The following is an 18,540-nucleotide window of genomic DNA, read 5'->3' as shown; positions in this document are numbered from 1 at the left end:
TTGGTACGGCATACCGCACAGCATCATCACCGACAACGCCACAAACTTTGCCAAGGGCGCCTTGGCCCGTTTCTGCGCGACGCAGGGCATCCGACTAGACTTAGCGTCCGTTGCCCATCCGCAGTCCAACGGCCAAGTAGAGCGAGCAAATGGCCTAATCATGTCCGGCATCAAGCCCCGGCTGGTCGAGCCTCTGGAGCGCTAGGCAGGCTGCTGACTTGATGAGTTGCCAGCCGTCCTCTGGAGCCTGCGCACGACTCCAAACAAGTCAACCGGCTTCACGCCCTTCTTCCTCGTCTACGGTGCCGAAGCCATCATCCCAACGGGCATAGAGTTCGACTCCCCTCGAGTCACCATGTACACCAAGGAGGAAGTAGAGGAAGCACGTCAAGACGGCGTCGATCTGCTGGAAGAGGGCCGACTATTGGCACTTAGCCGGTCCAGCATCTACCAGCAGAGCCTACGCCGATACTACAATCGGAAGGTCAAGCCGCGATCTTTCCAAGAAGGAGACCTTGTGCTTCGGCTGATTCAGCGAACAGCTGGCCATCACAAGCTCTCAGCACCTTGGGAAGGCCCCTTCATCATCAGCAAGGTGTTGGGCAATGACTCCTACTACCTGATCGATGCTCAGAAGCCCCGAGCACGCAAAAGAGACGAGTCCGGCAAGGAGACGGAGCGACCATGGAATGCAAATCTCCTCCGAAGATTTTACAGTTAATGTAGTATGTATCACGCTACCTTTTGTATTAAAGTACGAAGACTTCGGGCCCCTCGAGAAGATCTCGGGGACTGCCTTCTTTTATCTATATGATAATGAGTTATGCCTATGAGTATGTTATTCTTTACCGCTTGGCACCGGGTTTGACTAGCCGGCCCGGGGACTTGCCGTCTTAAGCTATGAAATGACTTCCTGCAGCCGGACAAGTAGTGTGTGGCACTCAAGCCGTCTCCTGTTAGAAGCCGCAGATCGCAGAGCGACTGACTAGCAAGCAGGAGTAAGGTAGAATGGGTGTCCATATGAAAAATGGCTAAGGACTCAAAGCATTCACATAGCTTAAGCCGGTTTTCCGCTTTTTGCAACCGACTCTCGAGCAGCCGGCTCACCGTTTCCTAAATTAACTTGCTAAAAACTCTAAAAGGCCAAGTACTTGCCTTCCCAAAGAAGCCAAGTATTTGAACTAGCGGCAGTCCGCAGAGCGGCTGTCCGACTAGCAAAATGGCAACTAAGGGAAGGCGGCAAAGGAAAAAGTCAAAGAGCAAAGAGCAAGAAAAGATAGAATACGAATAAATATTTACATAAAAAGGCCCTTGGCCGAATCATCAAGCAGAAATTCAAGATACACCCAGTGGGTGGAATTGTTCAAAATAACAAGTTCATTGAGACTACTAAGCAGGTAAAGCAAAGATAAAGTGGCAGCCTAGGAAGCCGCGGACGGACTCGGAGGACCGGAGGGGTCGGCGGTGCCAATTGTCGGGGCAGTCGGTTGGTTGGTCTCCGCCTGATCACCTCTGGCGACAGCTGGCTCAGTTGAGCGCGGCTCGTTGCTAGAGGCGCGGTCGGGCTGGGGCTGGCCATCTGCCTCGACCTCTGGCGCCTCCTCCTCGTCTCCTTCCTCCTCCTCGCCTTCCTCTTCGCCACTGGAGTCGATCACCTCCGCCTGAGTCCTCGCCGTCGTCTGGGTTCAGCCCGAACCACTCCGGCGGCGCCTCCTCACTGTTCTCAGCCCGCTCTGGGACGAAGACACTGGTGTCGATGTACTCAGCGATCGATGCTGCACGCCTGACGAGATCGTCCTCCACCGTTGCCAGCTCCGCCTGAGCTTCCAGCCGGAACGTGGCTAACTGGGCTAAACTCATCCCAGGATACCACGCCTTGGCGAATTCCAAGGCCCGGTGGGCTCCATCCCGGGCTGCATAGCCCTTCCAGGCCTCAAGACGGCCGGCTGCCACCTCCAACCAGTCGGTATTCTGACTGGGGGTACATGGCTCCTGCATGTCCGGCCACAGGACGGCAATCGCCTGGGCGCCGACACGTTGAAGCCGGTGCAGCATCCGGTGGGCTGGCCGAAGACGGGCGTCGATGCTCAGAATCTGCTCGTTATGAGTTCGGGGGGCATCGGCGGCGACCTGTGCACCGTCCGCCCTCCATGCTTCACGATCAGCCTCGATGGCCTGATTGGCAGCGTCAGAATGGCCGGGGAAGAAGTCTGCTAAGGAAGAAGAGCAAAGAAACAAAGTTAAAAATTTTAAGGCCGACTCGACTAGCAGTCGGCAGCACGGAAAAGGAAACAAATGGAAGCTCACCATCTACAAGATCTTCGATTGCCTGGAAGCAGGAGACCAGCGTCGCCTCCTTGTCGGTCCAGGAGGAGCGCTCGAACGCAAATTCAGCGAGAAGGGCGGTCTCCTTGTCCTCCGCCTCCTTCTGGGCCCTCTGGAGCAGCTCCTTCTGCTCCGCCAGCTGCGTAGCCAGCCGATCGCGCTCCTCCGTCAGCCGGACGCACTCCTCCTCCCTAACGCGCAGCGCGGTTTTGACTTCACCCAGCTGCTGCTGAAGGGCGGCGTTGGCCTCTGAAAAAAGAGGGGGAGGGATGTCAGTCGTCAGCAAAGAAGAAAGGTCGCCGGGGAGATCCGGCCCGACTACTCAGTAGTCGGCCCGAATCTCGGGGACTGCAACCCGCGGGTGCGCCAGCGCGCCCCCGTAGAGAAATAAGAAAACTCACCCCGGCTATCCGAAAAGTCAGCGGTCCGCTTGGCTAGCTCCTCAACATTGGCGTTGAAGGAGGTCACGCGAAGATTGTGGTAATCCTGCATCAAAATTTTAGAAAGAAGCGTTGGTACTTGAAACTCGCCGATTAGAGTTTCGAGCCACCTGCTCAGCAGCCGGCTCAAAACTTAGGGACTACACCCAGTGGGTGCGCTGGCGCGCCCCCACAAAGAAAAAACAAGGAAGCAAAGCAAAGAAAGGATGCTTACCCGGATGGCCGTTCGTGATGCCAGGTATGCCTTGCTGCACTCCTTGATGGCGTCGCCCTCAGCCCAGAGCTTGGCTTGGACGTCCAAGAGCGCCCGGTTCAACGGGCCCGTCCCGCCTCCCCGCACCCACCCGGTGGGCGCGGCGCTCGACACCTCGGTGTCCGGGATCGAGGAGCTCGCAGCGCCGGTATCCAGAGGACGCGGCGCTGAGGCCGCCTTCGCGAGACGGCGGCGCATCGGCGTACCGACCTCGAGGGCCAGGCCCGTCGCCGCCATGCCTCCGGTTGGCGGCACTGCTGGATCCGCCGGTTGTCCGCCTGGCGCGCCTCCAGAGGCTGGCGGTGGCGGCGCAATGACCTCCGGCATAGCGGTGACATTGGCGTCCCTCTCCATGACCGGGTTCTTGTCGCCGGCTTCCCCAGTCTGCACCGAGAACTCCGGTGGCGGCGGTGCGGAGTTCAAGGGGATGACAAACGCTGCCAACTGGTGGCGTGCGGCTTCTTCCACACGCTTGTTCTCCGCATCGACGGCCTCGGTTTCCGCAAGCTTCTTCAGAGCGGCGGCCTCTGCCTTGTTGGCTTCCGCCTTCTTCATGCGGGCGTCTTCCCGCTCCTCACGTGCCTCCCACGCGTTCCGCTCCGTCGCCTCCCGGAGGTCGGTGGTGGGGTCAACCCGCCGGGTGGTGGAGGAGGTCTCCGCCGACTTCACGACGGAGCCGATGGCCGACTTCTCAAGAGAAAGAGGGGCCCTAAAACCGGAAAACAAAGTAAAGAAATTTTAGACAAACTCAATAAAGAAATACGAAGATACGAGGGGAGGTGGTGCTTACGCTGAAATAAGCTGCGGCGTCTTCACCACCTTGCGGAAGCGGTTGGCCTTTGCGGCCGCCTCGTCCCGCTTGGTCGCCGCGGCTGAGCCCTTGGGCTTCTTCGGCCGGCTGCCAAACAGGCTTGCCCCGGCCCTGCGCTGTTGGAAATATGCCCTAGAGGCAATAATAAAAGGATTATTATTATATTTCCTTGTTCATGATAATTGTCTTTTATTCATGCTATAATTGTGTTATCCGGAAATCGTAATACATGTGTGAATACTTAGACACCAACATGTCCCTAGTAAGCCTCTAGTTAACTAGCTCGTTGATCAACAGATAGTCATGGTTTCCTGACTATGGACATTGGATGTCATTGATAACGAGATCACATCCTTAGGAGAATGATGTGATGGACAAGACCCAATCCTAAACATAGCACAAGATCGTATAGTTCGTTTGCTAGAGTTTTTCCAATGTCAAGTATCTTTTCCTTAGACCATGAGATCGTGTAACTCCCGGATACCATAGGAGTGCTTTGTGTGTACCAAACGTCACAACGTAACTGGGTGACTATAAAGGTATACTACGGGTATCTCCGAAAGTGTCTGTTGGGTTGACACGGATCAAGACTGGGATTTGTCACTCCGTATGACGGAGAGGTATCTCTGGGCCCACTCAGTAATGCATCATCACAATGAGCTCAAAGTGACCAAGTGTCTGGTCACGGGATCATGCATTACGGTACGAGTAAAGTGACTTGCCGGTAACGAGATTGAACGAGGTATTGGGATACCAACGATCGAATCTCGAGCAAGTAACGTACCGATTGACAAAGGGAATTGTATACGGGGTTGCTTGAATCCTTGACATCGTGGTTCATCCGATGAGATCATCGAGGAGCATGTGGGAGCCAACATGGGTATCCAGATCCCACTGTTGGTTATTGACCGGAGAGCCATCTCGGTCATGTCTACATGTCTCCCGAACCCATAGGGTCTACACACTTAAGGTTCGGTGACGCTAGGGTTGTAGAGATATGAATATGCAGTAACCCGAAATTTGTTCAGAGTCCCGGATGAGATCCTGGACGTCACGAGGAGTTCCGGAATGGTCCGGAGGTGAAGAATTATATATAGGAAATGCAGTTTCGGCCATCGGGAGAGTTTCGGGGGTCACCGGTATTGTACCGGGACCACCGGAAGGGTCCCGGGGGTCCACCGGGTGGGGCCACCCATCCCGGAGGGCCCCATGGGCTAAGTGGGGAGGGGAACCAGCCCATAGTGGGCTGGTGCGCCCCCCTTGGCCCACCCCATGCACCTAGGGTTGGGAACCCTAGGGTGGGGGGGCGCCCCACCTAGCTTAGGGGGCACTCCACCCCTTGGCCGCCGCCCTCCTAGGAGATCCCATCTCCTAGGGCCGGAGCACCCCCTAGGGGGCCTATATAAAGGGGGGAGGGAGGGGCAGCGGCATCCTTGAGTCTTGGCGCCTCCCTCTCCCCTGCTACACCTCTCCCTCTCGCAGTAGAACGGCGAAGCCCTGCTGCGGTGACCCCTGCATCCACCACCACGCCGTCGTGCTACTGGATCTTCATCAACCTCTCCTTCTCCCTTGCTGGATCAAGAAGGGGGAGACGTCACGCTGACCGTACGTGTGTTGAACGCGGAGGTGCCGTCCGTTCGACGCTAGGATCTCCGGTGATTTGGATCACGTCGAGTACGACTTCCTCATCCCCGTTCTTTGAACGCTTCCGCGTGTGATCTACAAAGGTACGTAGATGCAATCCGATCACTCGTTGCTAGATGAACTCATAGATGGATGTTGGTGAAACCATAGGAAATTTTTTGTTTTCTGCAATGTTCCCCAACAGTGGCATCATGAGCTAGGTCTATGCGTAGTTCTCTTTGCACGAGTAGAACACAATTTGTTGTGGGCGTAGATGTTGTCAACTTTCTTGCCGCTACTAGTCTTATTTTGCTTCAACAGTATCATGGGATGAAGCGGCCCGAACCAACCTTACACGTACGCTTACGTGAGACCGGTTCCACCGACTAACATGCACTAGTTGCATAAGGTGGCTGGCGGGTGTCTGTCTCTCCCACTTTAGTTGGAGCGGATTCGATGAAAAGGGTCCTTATGAAGGGTAAATAGAAGTTGACAAATCATGTTGTGGCTTTCACGTAGGTAAGAAAACGTTCTTGCTAGAACCCTATTACAGCCACGTAAAACTTGCAACAACAATTAGAGGACGTCTAACTTGTTTTTGCAGCAAGTGTTTTGTGATGTGATATGGCCTAAGTTGTGATGAATGATGAATGATATATATGTGATGTATGAGATGTTCATGCTATTGTAATAGGAATCACGACTTGCATGTCGATGAGTATGACAACCGGCAGGAGCCATAGGAGTTGTCTTTATTTTTTGTATGACCTGCGTGTCATTGAGAAACGCCATGTAAATTACTTTACTTTATTGCTAAATGTGTTAGCCATAGTAGTAGAAGTAATAGTTGGCGAGCAACTTCATGGAGACACAATGATGGAGATCATGATGATGGAAATCATGGTGTCATGCCGGTGACAAGATGATCGTGGAGCCCCAAGATGGAGATCAAAGGAGCTATGTGATATTGGCCATATCATGTCACTATTATTATTTGATTGCATGTGATGTTTATCATGTTTTTGCATCTTGTTTACTTAGAATGACGGTAGTAAATAAGATGATCCCTCATAATAATTTCAAGAAAGTGTTCCCCCTAACTGTGCACCATTGCGACAGTTCGTTGTTTCGAAGCACCACGTGATGACCGGGTGTGATAGATTCCAACGTTCACATACAACGGGTGTAAGACAGATTTACACATGCAAACACTTAGGTTGACTTGACGAGCCTAGCATGTACAGACATGGCCTCGGAACATAGAAGACCGAAAGGTCGAGCATGAGTCGTATAGAAGATACGATCAACATGAAGATGTTCACCGATGTTGACTAGTCCGTCTCACGTGATGATCGGACATGGCCTAGTTAACTCGGATCATGTTATACTTAGATGACTGGAGGGATGTCTATCTGAGTGGGAGTTCATTGAATAATTTGACTTAGATGAACTTAATTATCATGAACTTAGTCTAAAATCTTTACAACATGTATTGTAGATCAAATGGCCAATGTTGTCCTCAACTTCAACGTGTTCCTAGAGAAAACCAAGCTGAAAGACGATGGCAGCAACTATACGGACTGGGTCCGGAACCTGAGGATCATCCTCATAGCTGCCAAGAAAGATTATGTCCTACAAGCACCGCTAGGTGACACACCTGTTCTCCCTGCATAACAAGACGTTATGAACGCTTGGCAGACACGTACCGATGATTACTCCCTCGTTCAGTGCGGCATGCTTTACAGCCTAGAACCGGGGCTCCAAAAGCATTTTGAGAGACACGGAGCATATGAGATGTTCGAAGAGCTGAAAATGATTTTTCAAGCTCATGCCCGGGTCGAGAGATATGAAGTCTCCGACAAGTTCTTCAGCTGTAAGATGGAGGAAAATAGTTCTGTCAATGAGCACATACTCACTATGTCTGGGTTACATAACCGCTTGACTCAGCTGGGAGTTAATCTCCCGAATGACGCGGTCATTGACAGAATCCTTCAGTCGCTTCCACCGAGCTACAAGAGCTTTGTGATGAACTTCAATATGCAGGGGATGGAAAAGACCGTTCCTGTAGTATTTGCAATGCTGAAATCAGCAGAGGTAGAAGTCAAAAAGGAACATCAAGTGTTGATGGTGAATAAAACCACTAAGTTCAAGAAAGGCAAGGGTAAGAAGAACTTCAAGAAGGACGGAAAGGGAGTTGCCGCGCCCGGCAAGCAAGCTGCCGAGAAGAAGCCAAAGAATGGACCCAAGCCCGAGAGTGAGTGCTTTTATTGCAAGGAAAGTGGTCACTGGAAGCGGAACTGCCCCAAATACTTAGCGGACAAGAAGGCCGGCAAAACGAAAGGTATATGTGATATACATGTAATTGATGTGTACCTTACCAGTACTCGTAGTAGCTCCTGGGTATTTGATACTGGTGCAGTTGCTCACATTTGTAACTCAAAGCAGGAGCTGCGGAATAAGCGGAGACTGGCGAAGGACGAGGTGACGATGCGCGTCGAGAATGGTTCCAAGGTCGATGTGATCGCCGTCGGCACGCTACCTCTACATTTACCTACGGGATTAGTTTTGAACCTCAATAATTGTTATTTAGTGCCAAGTTTGAGCATGAACATTGTATCAGGATCTCGTTTAATACGAGATGACTACTCATTTAAATCCGAGAATAATGGTTGTTCTATTTATATGAGAGATATGTTTTATGGTCATGCTCCGATGGTGAATGGTTTATTCTTAATGAATCTCGAGCGTAATGCTACACATATCCATAGTGTGAGTACCAAAAGATGTAAGGTTGATAATGATAGTCCCACATACTTGTGGCACTGCCGCCTTGGTCACATAGGTGTCAAACGCATGAAGAAGCTCCATGCAGATGGACTTTTAGAGTCTCTTGATTACGAATCATTTGACACGTGCGAACCATGCCTCATGGGTAAAATGACCAAGACTCCGTTCTCAGGAACAATGGAGCGAGCAACCAACTTATTGGAAATCATACATAGTGATGTGTGCGGTCCAATGAGTGTTGAGGCTCGCGGTGGCTATCGTTATGTTCTCACCCTCACTGATGACTTGAGTAGATATGGGTATATCTACTTAATGAAACACAAGTCTGAGACCTTTGAAAGGTTCAAGGAATTTCAGAGTGAGGTTGAGAATCAACATGACAGGAAAATCAAGTTCTTGCGATCAGATCGTGGAGAAGAATACTTGAGTCACAAATTTGGCACACACTTAAGAAAAAGTGGAATAGTTTCACAACTCATGCCGCCTGGAACACCTCAGCATAGTGGTGTGTCCGAACATCGTAATCGCACTCTATTAGATATGGTGCGATCTATGATGTCTCTTACTGATTTACCACTATCATTTTGGGGCTATGCTTTAGAGACTACCACATTCACTTTAAATAGGGCTCCGTCGAAATCCATTGAGACGACATCGTATAAATTATGGTTTGGGAAGAAACCTAAGTTGTTGTTTCTAAAATTTTGGGGATGCGATGCTTATGTCAGGAAACTTCAACCTGAAAAGCTTGAACCCAAGTTGGAAAAATGCGTCTTCATAGGATACCCTAAAGAAACTATTGGGTATACCTTCTACCTCAGATCCGAAGGCAAGATCTTTGTTACCAAGAATGGATCCTTTCTAGAGAAGGAGTTTCTCTTGAAAGAAGTAAGTGGGAGGAAAGTAGAACTTGATGAAGTATTACCTCTTGAACCGGAAAATGGCGCAACTCAAGAAAATGTTCGTGAGGTGCCTGCACCGATTAGAGAGGAAGTTAATGATGATGATCATGAAACTTCAGATCAAGTTGCTACTGAACTTCGTAGGTCCACAAGGACACGTTCCGCACCAGAGTGGTACGGCAACCCTGTCTTGGAAATCATGTTGTTAGACAACAGTGAACCTTCGAACTATGAAGAAGCGATGGCGGGCCCGGATTCCGACAAATGGCTGGAAGCCATGAAATCTGAGATAGGATCCATGTATGAAAACGAAGTATGGACTTTGACTGACTTGCCCGTTGAGCGGCGAGCCATAGAAAATAAATGGATCTTTAAGAAGAAGACAGACGCGGATGGTAATGTGACCATCTATAAAGCCCGGCTTGTCGCTAAGGGTTATCGACAAGTTCAAGGGGTTGACTACAATGAGACTTTCTCACCGGTAGCGAAGCTGAAGTTCGTCCGAATCATGTTAGCAATTGCCGCATTCTATGATTATGATATATGGCAAATGGACGTCAAAACGGCATTCGTTAATGGTTTCCTTAAGGAAGAATTGTATATGATGCAGCCGGAAGGTTTTGTCGATCCTAAGAATGCTGACAAGGTGTGCAAGCTCCAACGCTCGATTTATGGGCTGGTGCAAGCATCTCGGAGTTGGAACATTCGCTTTGATGAGATGATCAAAGCGTTTGGGTTTATGCAGACTTATCGAGAAGCCTGCGTTTACAAGAAAGTGAGTGGGAGCTCTGTAGCATTTCTCATATTATATGTAGATGACATACTTTTGATAGGAAATGATATAGAGCTTTTGGACAACATTAAGGCCTACTTGAATAAGAGTTTTTCAATGAAGGACCTTGGAGAAGTTGCTTATATATTAGGCATCAAGATCTATAGAGATAGATCAAGACGCCTCATAGGTCTTTCGCAAAGCACATACCTTGATAAGATATTGAAGAAGTTCAATATGGATCAGTCTAAGAAGGGGTTCTTGCCTGTGTTGCAAGGTGTGAAATTGAGCTCAGCTCAATGTGCGACCACGGCAGAAGATATAGAAGAGATGAGTGTCATCCCCTATGCCTCAGCCATAGGTTCTATTATGTATGCCATGCTGTGTACCAGACCTGATGTAAACCTTGCCGTAAGTTTGGTAGGTAGGTACCAAAGTAATCCCGGCAAGGAACACTGGACAGCGGTCAAGAATATCCTGAAGTACCTGAAAAGGACTAAGGAAATGTTTCTTGTTTATGGAGGTGACGAAGAGCTCATCGTAAAGGGTTACGTCGACACTAGCTTTGACACCGATCTGGATGACTCTAAGTCACAAATCGGATACGTGTATATTTTGAATGGTGGGGCAGTAAGCTGGTGCAGTTGCAAGCAGAGCGTTGTGGTGGGATCTACATGTGAAGCGGAGTACATGGCAGCCTTGGAGGTAGCGCATGAAGCGATTTGGGTGAAGGAGTTCATCACCGACCTAGGAGTCATACCCAATGCGTCGGGGCCGATTAAACTCTTCTGTGACAACACTGGAGCTATTGCACTTGCCAAGGAGCCCAGGTTTCACAAGAAGACCAGGCACATCAAGCGTCGCTTTAACTCCATTCGTGAAAATGTTCAAGATGGAGACATAGATATTTGTAAAGTACATACGGACCTGAATGTAGCAGATCCGTTGACTAAACCTCTCCCTAGAGCAAAACATGATCAACACCAGAATTCCATGGGTGTTCGATTCATCACAATGTAACTAGATTATTGACTCTAGTGCAAGTGGGAGACTGTTGGAAATATGCCCTAGAGGCAATAATAAAAGGATTATTATTATATTTCCTTGTTCATGATAATTGTCTTTTATTCATGCTATAATTGTGTTATCCGGAAATCATAATACATGTGTGAATACTTAGACACCAACATGTCCCTAGTAAGCCTCTAGTTAACTAACTCGTTGATCAACAGATAGTCATGGTTTCCTGACTATGGACATTGGATGTCATTGATAACGAGATCACATCATTAGGAGAATGATGTGATGGACAAGACCCAATCCTAAACATAGCACAAGATCGTATAGTTCGTTTGCTAGAGTTTTTCCAATGTCAAGTATCTTTTCCTTAGACCATGAGATCGTGTAACTCCCGGATACCGTAGGAGTGCTTTGGGTGTACCAAATGTCACAACGTAACTGGGTGACTATAAAGGTATACTACGGGTATCTCCGAAAGTGTCTGTTGTGTTGACACGGATCAAGACTGGGATTTGTCACTCCGTATGACGGAGAGGTATCTCTGGGCCCACTCGGTAATGCATCATCATAATGAGCTCAAAGTGACCAAGTGTCTGGTCACGGGATCATGCATTATGGTACGAGTAAAGTGACTTGCTGGTAATGAGATTGAACGAGGTATTGGGATACCAATGATCGAATCTCGGGCAAGTAACGTACCGATTGACAAAGGGAATTGTATACGGGGTTGCTTGAATCCTCGACATCGTGGTTCATCCGATGAGATCATCGAGGAGCATGTGGGAGCCAAAATGAGTATCCAGATCCCGTTTTTGGTTATTGACTGGAGAGCCATCTCGGTCATGTCTACATGTCTCCCGAACCCGTAGGGTCTACACACTTAAGGTTCGGTGATGCTAGGGTTGTAGAGATATGAATATGCAGTAACCTGAAAGTTGTTCGGAGTCCCGGATGAGATCCTGGACGTCACGAGGAGTTCTGGAATGGTTCGGAGGTGAAGAATTATATATAGGAAGTGCAGTTTGGGCCATCGGGAGAGTTTCAGGGGTCACCGGTATTGTACCGGGACCACCGGAAGGGTCCCGGGGGTCCACCGGGTGGGGCCACCCACCCCGGAGGGCCCCATGGGCTAAATGGGGAGGGGAACCAGCCCATAGTGGGCTGGTGCGCCCCCCTTGGCCCATCCCATGCACCTAGGGTTGGGAACCCTAGGGTGGGGGGGGCGCCCCACCTGGCTTGGGGGGCACTCCACCCCTTGGCCGCCGCCCCCCTAGAAGATCCCATCTCCTAGGGGCCGGCGCACCCCCTAGGGGGCCTATATAAAGGGGGGGGGAGGGAGGGGCAGCGGCATCCTTGAGTCTTGGCGCCTCCCTCTCCCCTGCTACACCTCTCCCTCTAGCAGTAGAACGGCGAAGCCCTGTTGTGGTGACCCCTGCATCCACCACCACGCCATCGTGCTGCTGGATCTTCATCAACCTCTCCTTCCCCCTTGCTGGATCAAGAAGGAGGAGACGTCACACTGACCATATGTGTGTTGAACGTGGAGGTGCCGTCCGTTCGGCACTAGGATCTCCGGTGATTTGGATCACGTCGAGTACGACTTCCTCATCCCCGTTCTTTGAATGCTTCCGCGCATGATCTACAAAGGTATGTAGATGCAATCCAATCACTCGTTGCTAGATGAACTCATAGATGGATCTTGGTGAAACCGTAGGAAATTTTTTGTTTTCTGCAACGTTCCCCAACATGCGCTTCTTGCTGCTGCCTTGTGCGTCCGATGGGGCTGACGAGCCCGCGCCCGACTGGCCGGCTCCTGGCTGGTGGCGTGGGACGACCTCCTCGTCATCATCGGGCCAGTCCTCGGGACTAGCCTCAAGTCTCGGGCCACCCGCTGCGCCGCCTCCTCCCTCGGCGTCGTCCTCCAGGGCCACCGCCCCCAGGTCGGGGTCGTCAACATCACTCTCCGCCCGGTCGGGGAGGAATTCGTGGTCCGGCCCCGCGGTGCCGGCTGCTGGCTGGAGGGGGGGTTCTGACCAAAGCCGGCTGGTCAGATTGGACAAAACGAACTCGACAACGAAGAAGTCAGAGAGAAAGAGAAAAAGAAAATGACTCACCAGAGGCGGAGGGGCGGCACATGAATACGGCTCCTTGCTGAATTGCCACTCTTCTCGAAGGTCGCAGCTCGCCAGATAATTCACCATATAGGCCACCTCCTCGTGAGGCATCTCCTTGGTGCACATCCGACTTGAGTCCCGGTGCCCGCTCATCTGGCAGATCAGGTGGGGGCGACTTTGAAGAGGGAGCACTCAGCGGGCCACGAAGGCGGCCAGCAAGTCCGGCCCGGTCAGGCCCTCTGACTGCGCCAGTACTCGAAGCCGCGCAATGGCACCGGCTCCCGCAGGTGTCAATGTCCGGGCCCGGTACGACCAGTTGGGTTGCCTCCTAGCCGGTGGGCTGGCTACGAAGGCCGGCAGGTTGATCCATTCGCCCACCATGGAGACGTTCTTCACGTAGAAGTACGACCGCTGCCACATCTTCACCGACTTGATCAGCTTGATGGAGGGAAATGGGTTGTCGGCCCCCGACCTCCGCACGGCGATGAACGCGCCGCACTGAGCCGGCACGCCTGCGGCTTGGGTGTCGAGCTTGGAGTAGAAGAACTCCCCCCAGAGCTCCATGGTGGGGAGAATGCCGATGAAGCCCTCGCATAGGGTGACTAAGGCGGACAGCAACACCACCGTGTTGGGGGTGATGTGGTGAGCCTGGAGTCCGTAGAACTCAAGGAAGGAGCGGAAGAAGTTGCTCGCCGGCAGGCCCAGGCCGCGCAGGTAGTGCGAGCGGAAGACGACCCGCTCGCCCTCCTGCGGCGCCGGCGAGATCTCTCCCCTCCGCGCGAGGCGGACCCTCACAAGGTCCTCGCCGGGCAACCGACGCGTCTTGCGGAGGAAATCGACGTGGTAGTCGTGAACCTCCGAACCGTCCCAGGTGCCGGAATGCGCCGTAGGGGGCGTGACGGCGGAGGAAGAGCTCATCGTGAGCATACTGCAGCAGCGCTCGACGTATCTTGAGGTGTGGCGGAGAGAGAGAAGAAGAAGCAGTGGGTAGGTGGGACGCGCGTGCTCCATCGTCTCCCCTTGAGGGAGTCCTAGATTATAGGGTGTTCGGGTAGCCGGACTATACCTTCAGCCGGACTCCAGGACTATGAAGATACAAGATTGAAGACTTCGTCCCGTGTCCGGATGGGACTTTCCTTGGCGTGGAAGGCAAGCTTGGCGATGCGGATATTCAAGATCTCCTACCATTGTAACCGATTTTGTGTAACCCTAACCCTCTCCGGTGTCTATATAAACCGAAGGGTTTTAGTCCGTAGGACAACTTCATCATACAACAATCATACCATAGGCTAGCTTCTAGGGTTTAGCCTCCTTGATCTCGTGGTAGATCTACTCTTGTACTACCCATATCATCAATATTAATCAAGCAGGACGTAGGGTTTTACCTCCATCAAGAGTGCCTGAACCTGGGTAAAACATCGTGTTCCTTGCCTCCTGTTACCATCCGGCCTAGATGCACAGTTCGGGACCCCCTACCCGAGATCCACCGGTTTTGACACCGACATTGGTGCTTTCATGGAGAGTTCCTCTATGTTGTCGCTTTTAGGCCCGATGGCTCCTTCGATCATCAACAACGACACAGTCCAGGGTGAGACTTTTCTCCCCGGACAGATCTTCGTCTTTGGCGGCTTTGCACTGCGGGCCAATTCGCTTGGCCACCTGGAGCAGATCGAAAGCTACGCCCCTGGCCATCTGGTCAGGTTTGGAAGCCTAAACTACACGGCTGACGTCCGCGGGGACTTGATCTTCGACGGATTCGAGCCACAGCCAAGCGCGCCGCACTGTCTCGATGGGCATGATATAGCTCTGCTGCCGAACAGTGCCTTGGAGGCCGCACACGCATTGGTTCCGACCATTGATTCGAAGCCTACTGCGCCGATCGAGGATTAGCGGTTGGACGCTGCCTCAGGGGCTGCGATCTCAGAGGCGATCGAGCCGAACTCCAGCCCCGCACTCTGCATGGCCCATGACTCCGAGGAGCCGGATTCCTTTTCGAACTCCATGCCCCCCGCGCCCCTGCCGATCGAATCCGATTGGGCGCCGATAATGGAGTTCACCGCCGCAGACATCTTTCAGCACTCGCCCTTCGGCGACATCCTGAATTCGCTAAAGTCTCTCTCTTTATCAGGAGAGCCCTGGCCGGACTACGGTCAGCAAGGATGGGATTCGGATGATGAAGAAATTCAAAACCCACCCACCACCCACTTCGTAGCCACTGTCGACGACTTAACCGACATGCTCGACTTTGACTCCGAATACATCGACGGTATGGACGACGATGCAGGAGACAACCAAGAACCAACGCCTATAGGGCATTGGACAGCCACCTCATCTCACGATGTGTACATGGTGGATACCCCTAAAGGAAGCAACAACGAGGAAAACGGGGATGGAAAGAGTGATCGATCTCTCGAAAAACAATCAAAGCGTCGGCGTAAACGCCGACCCAAGCCCCCCCACGATAAAGACCCAGCCACAGAGCAGGATGAGCCGGTAGACGACGAGCATGCCTTAGAGCAACCGTCCCAATAGGACAACCCGGATAGAGAAACCGAACATCCCTCCCCCGGCGAAAATGGCATTTCGGACGACCCTACGCCGGACAAGCCCACGAAGCAGAAGAACCTCCACAAATGGCTTGTTGCAACCGCACGTAGCCTGAAAAAGCAGAAGCGGAAGCTAAAAACTGCGGAAGATGCACTCAGGATCAGATGGAGTAAAGTAATCAATACCGCAGACAAATACGGCGACAGTCGCCGCACTAAAAGCTATCCGAAGAGAAAGCTACTGCCTGAATTCGACGAGGAGGCCTTAGAGCCCTCGCATTCCAAAAGTGAGAAAGCCACACGATCGGATAGACGACCCCATGGCCAACATAAAGCGGTAAGCAGCGCCGCACTTAAGCCGACATGCGACCCACTTAAGGATTCGCATCATGGCCCAGCCAGGCCCATTTACGGGCCAAGAAAGCAAGCTCTCGTAAGCAATGCAGTAAAGCCATTATCAGAATCCGGCACACCCAAATACAGGGGCGCCGCACACCACCTATGTTTCACCGATGAGGTCCTGGATTATGAATTTTCAGCGGGATTCAAACCCGTAAACATAGAGGCATATGATGGAACAACAGACTCTGGAGTCTGGATCGAGGATTATATCCTCCACATACATATGGCTAGAGGAGATGACCTCCACGCCATAAAATACTTACCCCTCAAGCTTAAAGGGCCAGCCCGGCATTGGCTCAAAAGCCTTCCTGAAAACACAATCGGAAGTTGGGAAGAGCTCGAGGATGCTTTCCGAGCAAATTTTCAAGGGACCTATGTCCGCCCTCCGGATGCAGACGATCTTAGTCACATAACTCGACAGCCCGGAGAGTCAGCTCAGCAATTCTGGAATAGATTTCTTACTAAAAAGAATCAGATAGTCGACTGTCCGGACGCTGAAGCCTTAGCAGCTTTCAGGCATAATGTCCGAGACGAATGGCTCGCCAGACACCTCGGCCAAGAAAAGCCAAGAACAATGGCCGCACTAACAAGCCTCATGACCCGCTTTTGCGCAGGAGAGGACAGCTGGTTGGCAAGATGCAGCACCAGTGACCCAAGTACATCTGAAACTAGGGATGGAAACGGAAAACCGCGATGCAATAAGGACCGTCGCCGGACTAAGGAAAAAAGTCCGAAGAGCACGGCAGTCAACGCCGGATTCAAAAGCTCACGACAGAATCAGAAAAAGCCACCCCTCCAAGATAATAGGGACGACCTATCCAACCTAAACAAAATCTTGGATAGGATATGTCAAATACACAACACTCCCGGAAAGCTTGCTAACCATACCCACAGAGATTGTTGGGTTTTCAAACAATCCGGCAGACTCAACGCCGAACACAAGGGGCTCGACACACCAAGCGAAGACGAGGACGAACCCCAAAAGCAGAGTACCAGGAAGCAAAAGAATTTCCCACAAGAAGTAAAAATAGTAAACTTACTCCACATAACAAAACGTGCGACACCCATAAAGGTACGCGCCCCACGGCCTATCCCAAAGGAATCCCACCACTGGTTGTAAAAACCAATCATCTTCGATCATCGGGATTATTCTAGAAGTGTCAGGAACCCAGGCTGGACTGCCCTGGTACTCGATCCAATAATTGGCGGACTCCAGTTTTCAAATGTCCCTATGGACGGTGGCAGCGGACTCAACTTGATATATCAGGAGTCAATCCGCCACATGGGGATCGACCCAAAAAGAATTCGCCACAGTAAAACCTCCATTCAAGGAGTAATGCCAGGTGCGGACACCCATTGCATGGGTTTTCTCCGTCTCGAGGTTATTTTCGGCTCTGCCGATAACTTCCGTCGTGAAAAGCTGACTTTCCACATCGTCCCATTCTCAAGTCGCTATCAAGCACTACTGGGACGCGAAGCTTTCGCCCGCTTTAACGCAATACCGCATTATGCATCTCTTACGCTTAAGATGCCCGGTCCACGCGGCATCATCTCCTTAAAGGGGAAGCAGTGAGAACACCTCCCCCAAGCGGAGGATTGTGCGGCCGCTTTAAACAGCCCCACAATACAATGGCTTCACCAGCCAGAACATCGGAACAGGTCATTAAGACCACGGACACGGATAGACAAGTCCGGCAAAAAAGTATCGTCGATAAAGGCTTAGTGGCCATATGTAACACCCCGGATGTAACTTTCTCAATTTGTACTCCAACTCTTGCCGTTTCCGGCGTTAAGTTATTTTATTTTCTCGGGTTCGGGTCTTTGTCTCCGTGTTTTGTTGTTGTTGTCATGCATCTCATATCATGTCATCATGTGCATTGCATTTGCATACGTGTTCATCTCATGCATTCGAGCATTTTCCCTGTTGTCCGTTTTGCATTCCGGCGCTTCGTTCTCCTCCGGTGGTCTTTTCTACCTTTCTTTCGTGTGTGGGGATTAAACATTTCCGGACTGGACCGAGACTAGCCAAGCAGCCTTGGTTTACTATCGGTAGACCGCCTGTCAAGTTTTGTGCCATTTGGACTTCGTTTGATACTCCAACGGTTAACCGAGGGACCGAAAAGGCCTCGTGTGTGTTGCAGCCCAACACCCCTCCAATTTGGCCCAGAAACCCACCAAAACCTTCTCCATCATCTAGAGCGTTCGATCACGATCACGTGGCCGCAAACCGCACCTCATTTGGACTCTCCTAGCTCCCTCTACCTCTATTTAAAGCCCCCTCCCGAAATTCGCGGATCTCCTCTCTCCCAAACCCTAAAAAAAATTGCCCGCCGCCACCGGACAGGTCCGCCCCGCCGCCGGACAAATCCCGCCGCCACCTCCGGCCAATCAGCGGGCGCCAAGTGGCATCGCGCCCACTTCCCCGCCGCCGGCCCAGGAGGCCCAGGTCGGGCCCCCGAGGCCCATCGCGCCCCCGCCGCCATCCTCTCTCCGCGCCGCCCGAGCCGGACGGCTCCTCCAGCCCGGCGCCACCGCCGCCATCTCC

This window comes from Triticum aestivum, chromosome 3A, assembly GCF_018294505.1.
Source record: "Triticum aestivum cultivar Chinese Spring chromosome 3A, IWGSC CS RefSeq v2.1, whole genome shotgun sequence".
Classification (NCBI taxonomy): Eukaryota; Viridiplantae; Streptophyta; class Magnoliopsida; order Poales; family Poaceae; genus Triticum; species Triticum aestivum.
Note: the sequence above shows the minus strand (reverse complement) of the source record.